Below are 12073 nucleotides of genomic sequence, written 5' to 3' on the forward strand. Positions count from 1 at the left end.
ACATTTCTGCTGTTTTAAGCCACCTAGCTTGTTGTACTTCTTTATGACAGCCCTAGGACACTATACCTTCCTTCTTTTGTAGGTTTGCTTTTGGAAACATATCAAAAATTTAAAAATCCCTAAATATCAAAATAAAAATGAAAGAAAGGAATGAACTATTTATCAACTAGGGAGAAGATTTCAAATAACATTAAGATATTGTAATTTTACTGTATATCCCTAGTGGACTATATCCTAAGGTTAAAATGGAGCCCAGGAATCTGGCAGGACTGGTTTCACAAGTTACAGGTCACAAAGACCCTGCTGATAATACAGGATGTGGTAAAGAAGCCGGCCAAAACCCGCCAAAACCAAGATGACAACTAAAGTGACCTCTGGTCATCCTTATTGCTCATTATAATATATTAGCACACTAAAGGAAACTCCCACCAGCAGCATGACAGTTTACAAATGCCATAGCAACCTCTGGAAGTTACCCTATATGGTTTGAAAGAAGGAGACACCCTCAGTTCCAGGAATTCCCCTCCCTGTTCCCAGAAAACTCATGAATAATCCACCTCTTATTTAGCATATGATGAAGAAATAACCTTAAAAACAATCAACCAGCAGCCCTCACAGCTGCTCTGCCTGTGGAGTAGCCACCCTTTCATCCCTTTACTTTCTTAAGGTAAACTTCTTTTCACTTCACTCTGTTGGAGCATTCTTGAATTCCTTCCTGCCCAAAGCCAAGAACCCACATGGCCTCCTGGGCTCAGCCCCAATTCTGGGGGTTGCCCTGTGAAGAACCAAACTGCAAGAAAATCTTAAACTCTTTTCAGTAATCACATAAATGATGGCTATTATTATTATTTTTAGTAGTATTTGACTATCCATTTATTCCATGACCATTGCCCGGGTTTCCAATGCTCTTCAGACTTATTTTTCTTTGATCACACATCAGTGAGTCCATGGCCAAAATGAGTCTATCTTTGGCCCAACTCTCACATTCAGATATATTCTATACTTTCACCTGAACTTGGGGATCCTCCATGGATTACTGGTCCTACCTCAATTATTTTTCCTGCTTGTTCTCTGCCTTATTTGTCCTTCTACTTCCTGAGCCCCTAATTTATTCATGTGAAAAAGAAAAATTGCGCAATGTAAATTCTGTGAGAACAGCTTCACTCTAAGGTAAATTATAATGTCTTGTATTATTCAGGAAATGACTGGATGTTGATGTTCATATATATCATCTACTAAAATGATAGAATGAATGCTTTAGACACTCTAGAAATAGACTGTTCTATTTTCCTCTACTTGACTGATGATTTCTTGGGATTAGAACAGATATTCACAATATTAAAACCATAGTAAATGGTTTTATGGTTGAAACCAATGACAAATAATTTTTTGTCTTTGAATCTGATGTCCTCCACATCTACTCTCTGGGATGGAAATTTCTTTAGTGGTACTGCCAAAAGAAGCATCAGAGAGATATTAGACAGAGATGACCTTTCCATGAATTTTAAGAGGAAGACTCCGATATGGTTTGGCTTTGTGTCCCCACTGAAATCTCATCTTGAATTGTAATCCTCAGGTGTCAAGGGAAGAACCTGGTGGGAGGTGATTGGATCACGGGGGCGGTTTCCCCCATGCTATTCTCATGATAGTGAGTGAGTTCTCACGAGAGCTGATGGTTTTAAAGTGTTGTACTTTCTGGTGCTCTCTCTCTCTGTTGCCTGCCCCATGTAAGAAGTGCCTTGCTTCCCCTTCACCTTCCACCATGATTGTAAGTTTCCTGAGGCCTCCCCAGCCATGCAGAACTATGAGTCAATTAAACCTCCTTTCTTTATAAATACTCAGTCTCTGGTGGTATTCTTCATAGCAGTGTGAAAACAGACTAATACAGAGAATTGGTACCGAGGTAGTGGGGCACTGCTATAAGAATGTGGAAGCAACTTTGGAACTGGGTAACAGGCAGAGGGTGGAACAGTTTGGAAGGCTCACATGAATACAAGAGGATGAATGAAAGTTTGGAACTTCCTAGAGACTTGTTGAATGGTTTCGACCAAAATGCTGATAGTGATATAAACAATGAAGTCCAGGCTGAGATGGTCTCAGATGGAGATGAGTAACCTATTGGGAACTGGAGTAAAGGTCACTCTTACTATGCTTTAGCAAAGAGACTGGCAGCATTTTGCACCTGCTCTAGAGACCTGTGGAACTTTGAAATAATATGGTTTGTCTCTGTGTCCCCACCAAAATCTCATCTCGAATTGTAATCCTCAGGTGTCAAGGGAGGAACCTGATGGGAAGTGATTGCATCATGGAGGTGGTTTCCCCCATGCGGTTCTCATGATAGTGAGTGAGTTCTCATGAGAGCTGATGGTTTTAAAGTGTGGCACTTCCTGGTTCGTTCTCTCTCTCTGTCTCTCTGTCTCACCTGCTGCTATGTAAGATGTGCCTTGCTTCCCTTTTGTCTTCCACAATGATTGTGAATTTCCTGAGGTCTCCCCAGCCATGCAGAACTGTGAGTCAATTAAACCTCCTTTCTTTATAAATTACCCAGTCTCTGGTGGTATTTTTTTTTTTTTTTTTTGAGATAGAGTCTCGCTCTGTCGCCCAGGCTGGAGTGTAGTGGCGCAATCTCAGTTCACTGCAAGCCCCGCCTCCTGGATTCACGCCATTCTCCTGCCTCAGCCTCCCGAGTAGCTGGGACTACAGGCGCCTGCCACCATGCCTGGCTAATTTTTTTGTTATTTTTAGTAGAGATGGGGTTTCACTGTGTTAGCCAGGATGGTCTCGATCTCCTGACCTCGTGATCCGCCCGCCTCGGCCTCCCAAAGTGCTGGGATTACAGGCGTGAGCCACTGCGCCTGGCCTAATGGTATTCTTTATAGCAGTGTGAAAACGGACTAATACAGACTCCTTCCCTAGACACTAGAACCATGATGGCATTAGGGATGGAGTTATTAACGCATAATAGCAGAAAGCTCTTTACCTCAACATTATAAAGATAATAAAGGTATAGTTAACAATGATTGGACACACACTGTAGAAAAAGAAATGCGTGAATTCCATTACAGTATTAAATTGAGCAATAGTGTTTGCAGCAAACTATGAGCATTATTCTTTAATTTCCACTCCCATTAAAGGAGAGGGTGGTCTCTTTTCAGGTAAGGATTGTTCATCTCTTTCTTCTGCATGCCCCATGCAGTTGTAAGCTAGATGGCATTCTGTATGTCAGGACCATTTTTCATTACTGCAAAATACTCAAACTAAGTTTTAAAGAAAAGAATTTCTATCACTATGCATTGCTATAAGGCTTTTTATTCCAACATATGGTATTAAATAGGAGTTTTGTGCTCAATTGTGAATTTATATGAAAAGGAGATTAGGACACAACAGGCACAGAGGAAAGATCATGTGAAGACACAGGGAGAAAACACTCATCTGCAGATCAAGAAGAAAGATCCCAGAAGAAACTAACAGAGGCCCAAGAGTGGCCTTTGTGTTTCACTTCAGTGCTCTATGTTCTGGCCAATTGTCTGTCATCTTCCTTTCTGCGTGAATGAGTCCCCTGTGGGCAAAAGCAGAGATCACCCTTGGGGGCATACCTAGATGGGTGGCAGGCAGACAGCCACTATCTGTCATCTACCCAACCCCCACTTATGTCCTTTTCCCTCCACATCCCTCATCTTTCACCATCCCTCCCCTCCTACTCACCTTCTTCAGGTAGCAGGAGTGGGAGGTAGGAAAAAGCAATAAACTTATTAATATTAAAGATCCAAGCCACAAACCTTTGCCTCTGTTTAGCTTTTTGGTTTCAGACTCTTTTTCAAGGCAAAATTTTCTCAAAATCAAAATTTTCTCAAAATTATCTGCTACAAAAACAGGAATTCAGAGAAACATTTACAAACTCTAAAAGTAGACAGATACCACCACCTTCCCCATCCTCCACCCAACCAGGCTGTGACAGTAGGTAAAATCTGTACACCAAACACCAATTCCCTTGATGGTATTTGGATCCATTTCCAATTGAGAAGCAGTCATCTATCCTTTTTCATTAGCTTTGCCTTCACTGGTGAGAAGTTAGTGGGAAGTAAAGACTCTGGAGGCCTGGAGTTGTTGGGTTTTAAAATTTTATGCCTGGAGGGTAAGTCCACTGTAGTAAATGCAAAGTTATTTTTAAACTTAAAGCCATGGAATACCACTACATTATAGTAACCAGCTATTTTGTAGTATAACCTACATTCATTCATGTATTGTTTGTATGAATGTTCTGTTTCCAGCATAATGGCTTTTAAAAATTAAAGATATAAATTAGCTATTATTAGAGAAACAGCATGATAGTAAAACTCCCCTAAATTGGCCTAACAAAATATTACTAATAGACTCTAGAGGGGACAGACAGTCTCTAAAGAATAAACAAACCATTGAGTAGAGAACAGAAATCCCACCCAACCAGTAAGTGCTCTATGCTGATCTTCAAACAATGAGTTCCTGGGTCTTAGCAATAACCACAAAAACAACTCACCACTAACCGAGTGCTTACTGAATCTCATATGCTTTACATGTACTACTTTATTTTTTTCTTCCAAATGTCACTTTTGAAGAAGATACCTTTAATATTTCCACTTTACAGATGATGAAATTTTAAAATGTTAAATTGCCCAGCTAGTAAATGGTAGAGCAGGGATTCAAACCCACTCTTAATATATATACTATTATTTTGATCCCCAGAGCATTCAATATAGTGTTGGGTACTTTAAAAAGAATTAATAAAATATTGAGCCATATGGGGGATGATTCAGCCATATTGTAGGGACAGAAAGCAGTAAAAGTGACCCAAATACCCTATCTTTAAAATTTTTGTATATTTTAACCATTTATTTTCCACCTTATTCTTTGGTGCAATGTTTGCTGAGCATCTGCTATGTTCCAGGTACTGTGTCGGGTGGAAAACAGGAATAAATAATATACAAACCCTTTTATTAAGTAATTCAGACTTCAATAAAAGACTTCAAAGGAAAACAGATCATTTTTAAATGATCAAACTGTGTGACAGGTGGAGTGGCATTAGCAGATCACAGAGGGGATGTTCAGGACTGGCTGCTGGCAGGAGGGGACATCTGACCAGGTGAGAGGCAGAGGTGTGGGAGGAAGACAGGTAAGACCTTAACAGGCAAGGGGACAGTGTGAGCACTGGCAGGAAAAAGAGTTGCTGGAAATTTCCAGCAATTTATTGTTGTTGAAGCAAAAGGTGTGATGTCGGGTGGGTCCCTGATCCTGGAGCAGAGGTGGGATGCAAAGCATGGAGACCCTTTTAAGGCACCAGAGGAGGGAGAGAGATTGAACAAATAGGAGAGGTGGGTGGGTGAGGGAGAGAAGAGCCACTGAGATCATCACAACTCAAACAAAACTAAAACAAGTGTAATACATGTCCTTGAGTTCTCTTGCTTTCTCCCACTTTCTATTAAAACATGTGCAAACTAGCACCTTAACACTTTTTGTAATTTCATGACAAATGCTATCACATTTCATAGCCAGCAGATGGCACTAAGTATACATAAAATGAACATTTTGCACACTGTCACTTTTTTTTTTTTCTCTTCAGACAGTCTCACTCTGCTGCCGACGCTGCAGTGCAGTGGCGCAATCATGTCTCTCTGCATCCTGGGCTCAAGCGATCCTCCTGCCTCAGCTTCCCGAGTAGCTGGGACCACAGGCGCCTACCTCCTACTTATTTTAAAAGAGTTCAATCCAGGCTCTACTGTTCTCAAGGGACTTTTCTCCATACTAGGAACTCTAAAATCTGACAATGGTCTGGATCTGTGAGATAGGGAAGGCATCTTGTAGGTACAGGGTCCTCTCTTCTGCCAGGGGCTACTGTGCTGTAGTCTCAGAGGGATTTCATCAGGGGATCCCAGTAAGGTTGTAAAATGAATAATGATCTTGGTGGCACCATCTCTGTGTACTGAGGAAAACTTACGTAAAACTGGAACGGGTAAAGGGGTGAAACTAGGAAGGTGTCATAGCTGTTAGAGGAGGGGGAACAGGATTGGGTGGGTAAAGCCTTCAGCTGTGAGGCCTGTTGACATCTATGAAAGAGGAAGAAAGCAAGAGAGCCTCCAGCTGCAAAGGACAGCTGACCAGGGCTTGGCTTGCTCAGTGAGCAGCTTCAGAGCAAAGATTACCTGAGGAAGCAGTTCAGCATTGGGCCAAAACAGCCAGGCCCTACAGTACCCTTCTCATCTGGTTTGGCTCTGTACCCACCCAAAATCTCATCTTGAATAGTAATCCCCATAATCCCCACAAGTCAAGGGAGAGACCAGGTGGATGTAATTGAATCATGGGGGTGTTTTCTCCCATACTGTTCGCCTGATAGTGAGTTCTCATGAGAGCTGATGATTTTGTTAAGTGTTTGGTAGTTTCTCCTGCATTCATTTCTCCTTCCTGCCACCTTGTGAAGAAGGTGGCTTGCTTCCCCTTAACCTTTTGCCATGATTGTAAGTTTCCTGAGGCCTCCCCAGTCATGCTGAACTGTGAGTCAATTAAGCCTCTTTCCTTTATAAATTACCCAGTCTTGGGTATTTCCTTATAGCAATGTGAGAACAGACTAGTTTATCTTCCTTGCTCAGTCATTGGCTGGGGGTTGCCTAGGAAGAATGTGGTCCAGCGTGAATGCCATGCAGATGCTGATGGCTCTACAGTTGAAGGCTGTCAGTTAACTCTGCTCCCTGCAGCTGGGCAGCAGGTTCTCAGAGGAATACCCTAGAGGTGGTATACTTTTGTGGCTGCCACACCATCCTTATTAAAGAAATAACTCTCATGTGTATGATCCCCATTGTATTTCTTAGGTCTGTGTGAAGCTGTGTAAACAGGCTTGCTCTTTTCAATAGCTGAGGTGCTTTTTAAATAAAATTCATACGTTCTTGGATATGATTCAATCCAGTATATTCCATGAACTGGCTTTGCAGCTTCAGCTGAATAATCTCAATATTTATGTATGAGTTATATGTATCTCTTGGATGAAAATTTTAAAAGTAAAGGCCATTATCTATATGTGCTCAAAGGATATAAAAGAATTTTAATCTCAGAAAAGCAGAATAAGGAAGTCAGTATATATTTTAATCTCAGGCAAGCATACTAAGGAAGTCAGTAGCTGCAAAAGCTCCTCAAAAAATTATTCAAAGTCAAATATAAATAATCCTATTGCTCTTTTGGATTATGAATACATCATAGCTTTTTTATTAACATCCAGTTCAAAGTTGGTCTATTGTCTGGTGGTATTAAAATGGATCACATGTGTAGCCCTTAATAATGCACATTGACTTGGAACACCTTGCTTGATCCTCATAATTCTATGAGGTAGTTATTATCACCTATGTACAGATGAAGAAACACATCCTGAGAGATGTGAATTTTAATGCAATTTCTATGAATGACACCTTTTTTCAAAACACTATGAAACACAATCCAGTAATTTTTAAGAAGCTATACCACTCGTTCCTTACACAATATACAAAAATCAACTCAAGATGGATGAAAGACTTGAAAACTATAAAAAACCTAGAAGAAAATAGGAAAGGCCATAGACATAGGCCTTGGCAAAGACTCCATGATGAAAATGCCAAAAGCAATTGCAGCAAAAACAAAAATTGACAAATGGGATCTAACAAAACTAAGAGGTTCTGCACAGTAAAAGAAACTATCAACACAGTAAACACACAGCCTACAGAATGGGGTAAAACACCTGCAAACTACACATCTGACAAAGGTCTAATATCCAGTACCTATAAGGAACTTAAATCAACAAGCAAAAACAAACGGCCTCATTAAAAATGGGCAAAAAATGTGAACAGACATTTCTCAAAAGGAGACATGCATGTAGGCAACAAGCACATGAAAAAATGTTCACCATCACTAATCATTAGAGAAATGCAATTCAAAACCACAGTAAGATGCCATCTCACACCAGTCAGAATGGCTATGATGAAAAAGTTTAAAAAAAAAAAAGATGCTGAGAGACTGTGTCACCACCAGGCCTGCCCTAAAAGAGCTCCTGAAGGAAGCACTAAACATGGAAAGGAACAACCGGTAATAGCTGCTGCAAAATCATGCCAAATTCTAAAGACCATCAAGGCTAGGAAGAAACTGCATCAACTAACGAGCAAAATAACCAGCTAACATCATAATGACAGGATCAAATTCACACATAACAATATTAACTTTAAATGTAAATGGACTAAATGCTCCAATTAAAAGACACAGACTGGCAAATTGGATAAAGAGTCAAGACCCATCAGTGTGCTATATTCAGGAAACCCATCTCACGTGCAGAGACACACATAGGCTCAAAATAAAAGGATGGAGGAAGATCTACCAAGCAAATGGAAAACAAAAAAAGGCAGGGGTTGCAATCCTAGTCTCTGATAAAACAGACTTTAAACCAACAAAGATCAAAAGAGACAAAGAAGGCCATTACATAATGGTAAAGGGATCAATACAACACGAAGAGCTAACTATCCTAAATATATATGCACCCAATACAGGAGCACCCAGATTCATAAAGCAAGTCCTCAGTGACCTACAAAGAGACTTAGACTCCCACACAATAATAATGGGAGACTTTAACACACCACTGTCAACATTAGACAGATCAACAAGACAGAAAGTCAACAAGGATACCCAGGAATTGAACTCAGCTCTGCACCAAGCGGACCTAATAGATATCTACAGAACTCTCCACCCCAAATCAACAGAATATACATTTTTTTTCAGCACCACACCACACCTATTCCAAAATTGACCACATAGTTGGAAGTAAAGCTCTCCTCAGCAAATGTAAAAGAACAGAAATGATAACAAACTGTCTCTCAGACCACAGTGCAATCAAACTAGAACTCAGGGTTAAGAAACTCACTCAAAACCACCCAACTACATGGAAACTGAACAACCTGCTCCTGAATGACTACTGGGTACATAACGAAATGAAGGCAGAAATAAAGATGTTCTTTGAAACCAACGAGAACAAAGACACAACATACCAGAATCTCTGGGACACATTCAAAGCAGTGTGTAGAGGGAAATTTATAGCACTAAATGCCCACAAGAGAAAGCAGGAAAGATCCAAAATTGACACCCTAACATCACAATTAAAAGAACTAGAAAAGCAAGAGCAAACACATTCAAAAGCAGAAGGCAAGAAATAACTAAAATCGGAGCAGAAATGAAGGAAATAGAGACACAAAAAACCCTTCAAAAAATTAATGAATCCAGGAGCTGCTTTTTGAAAGGATCAACAAAATTGATAGACTGCTAGCAAGACTAATAAAGAAGAAAAGAGAGAAGAATCAAATAGACGCAATAAAAAATGATAAAGGGGATATCACCACCAATCCCACGGAAATACAAACTACCATCAGAGAATACTACAAACATCTACACAAATAAACTAGAAAATCTAGAAGAAATGGATAAATTCCTTGACACATACACCCTCCCAAGACTAAACCAGGAAGAAGTTGAATCTCTGAATAGACCAATAACAGGCTCTGAAATTGTGGCAATAATCAATAGCTTACCAACCAAAAAGAGTCCAGGACCAGATGGATTCACAGCCAAATTCTACCAGAGGTACAAGGAGGAACTGGTACCATTCCTTCTGAAACTATTCCAATCAATAGAAAAAGAGGGAATCCTCCCTAACTCATTTTATGAGGCCAGCATCATGCTGATACCAAAGCCGGGCAGAGACACAACCAAAAAAGAGAATTTTAGACCAATATCCTTGATGAACATTGATGCAAAAATCCTCAATAAAATACTGGCAAACCGATCCAGCAGCACATCAAAAAGCCTATCCACCATGATCAAGTGGGCTTCATCCCTGGGATGCAAGGCTGGTTCAATATACTCAAATCAATAAATGTAATCAAGCATATAAACAGAACCAAAGACAAAAACCACACGATTATCTCAATAGATGCAGAAAAGGCCTTTGACAAAATTCAACAACCCTTCATACTAAAAACTCTCAATAAATTAGGTATTGATGGGACGTATCTCAAAATAATAAGAGCTATCTATGACAAACCCACAGCCAATATCATACTGAATGGGCAAAAACTGGAAGCATTCCCTTTGAAAACTGGCACAAGACAGGGATGCCCTCTCTCACCACTCCTATTCAACATAGTGTTGGAAGTTCTGGCCAGGGCAATTAGGCAGGAGAAGGAAATAACGGGTATTCAATTAGGAAAACATGAAATCAAATTGTCCCTGTTTGCAGATGGCATGATTGTATACCTAGAAAACCCCATTGTCTCAGCCCAAAACCTCCTTAAGCTGATAAGCAACTTCAGCAAAGTCTCAGGATACAAAATCAATGTACAAAAATCACAAGCATTCTTATACACCAATAACAGACAAACAGAGAGCCAAATCATGAGTGAACTCCCATTCACAACTGCTTCTAAGAGAATAAAATACCTAGGAATCCAAGTTACAAGGGATGTGAAGGACCTCTTCAAGCAGAACTACAAACCACTTCTCAATGAAATAAAAGAGGATACAAAGAAATGGAAGAACATTCCATGCTCATGGGTAGGAAGAATCTATATCGTGAAAATGGCCATACTGCCCAAGGTAATTTATAGATTCAATGCCATCCCCATCAAGCTACCAATGACTTTCTTCACAGAATTGGAAAAAACTACTTTAAAGTTCATATGGAACCAAAAAAGAGCCTGCATCGCCAGGCTCTTAAGTCAATCTTAAGCCAAAAGAACAAAGCTGGAGGCATCACACTACCTGACTTCAAACTATACTATAAGGATACAGTAACCAAAACAGCATGGTACTGGTACCAAAACAGAGATACAGATCAATGGATCAGAACAGAGCCCTCAGAAATAATGCTGCATATCTACAACTATCTGATCTTTGACAAACCTGAGAAAAACAAGCAATGGGGAAAGGATTCCCTATTTAATAAATGGTGCTGGGAAAACTGGCTAGCCATATGTAGAAAGCTGAAACTGGATCCCTTCCTTACACCTTATACAAAAATTAATTCAAGATGGATTAAAGACTTAAATGTTAGACCCAAAACCATAAAAACCCTAGAAGAAAACCTAGGCATTACCATTCAGAACACAGGCATGGGCAAGGACTTCACGTCTAAAACACTAAAAGCAATGGCAACAAAAGACAAAATTGACAAATGGGATCTAATTAAACTAAAGAGCTTCTGCACAGCAAAAGAAACTACCATCAGAGTGAACAGGCAACCTACAAAATGGGAGAAAATTTTTGCAACCTACTCATCTGACAAAGGGCTAATATCCAGAATCTACAATGAACTCAAACAAATTTACGAGAAAAAAACAACCCCATCAAAAAGTGGGCAAAGGACGTGAACAGACACTTCCCAAAAGAAGACATTTATGCAGCCAAAAAACACATGAAAAAATGCTCACCATCACTGGCCATCAGACAAATGCAAATCAAAACCACAATGAGATACCATCTCACACCAGTTAGAATGGCAATCATTAAGAAGTCAGGAAACAACAGGGGCTGGAGAGGATGTGGAGAAATAGGAACACTTTTACACTGTTGGTGGGACTGTAAACTAGTTCAACCATTGTGGAAGTCAGTGTGGCGATTCCTCAGGGATCTAGAACTTGAAATACCATTTGACCCAGCCATCCCATTACTGGGTATATACCTAAAGGACTATAAATCATGCTGCTATAGACACATGCACACGTATGTTTAGTGTGGCACTATTCACAATAGCAAAAACTTGGAACCAACCCAAATGTCCAAGAATGATAGACTTGATTAAGAAAATGTGGCACATATACACCATGGAATACTATGCAGCCATAAAAAAGGATGAGTTCATGTCCTTTGTAGGGACATGGATGAAATTGGAAATCATCACCCTCAGTAAACTATCGCAAGGACAAAAAACCAAACACCGCATGTTCTCACTCATAGGTGGGAATTGAACAATGAGAACACATGGACACAGGAAGGGGAACGTCACACTCTGGGGACTGTTGTGGGGTGGGGGGAGGGGGGG

At 40.1% G+C, this 12073-nt stretch overlaps 1 protein-coding gene across 1 annotated transcript in view; it reads right to left on the reverse strand.

Annotated features, from left to right (window-relative positions):
* The window catches only part of LOC103784145 (protein C-mannosyl-transferase DPY19L1), a 104400-nt gene that overhangs the window by 69415 nt on the left and 22912 nt on the right, over positions 1 to 12073 (reverse strand). The window lies entirely within an intron of this gene.

This window comes from Pan paniscus, chromosome 6, assembly GCF_029289425.2.
Source record: "Pan paniscus chromosome 6, NHGRI_mPanPan1-v2.0_pri, whole genome shotgun sequence".
Lineage (NCBI taxonomy): Eukaryota > Metazoa > Chordata > Mammalia > Primates > Hominidae > Pan > Pan paniscus.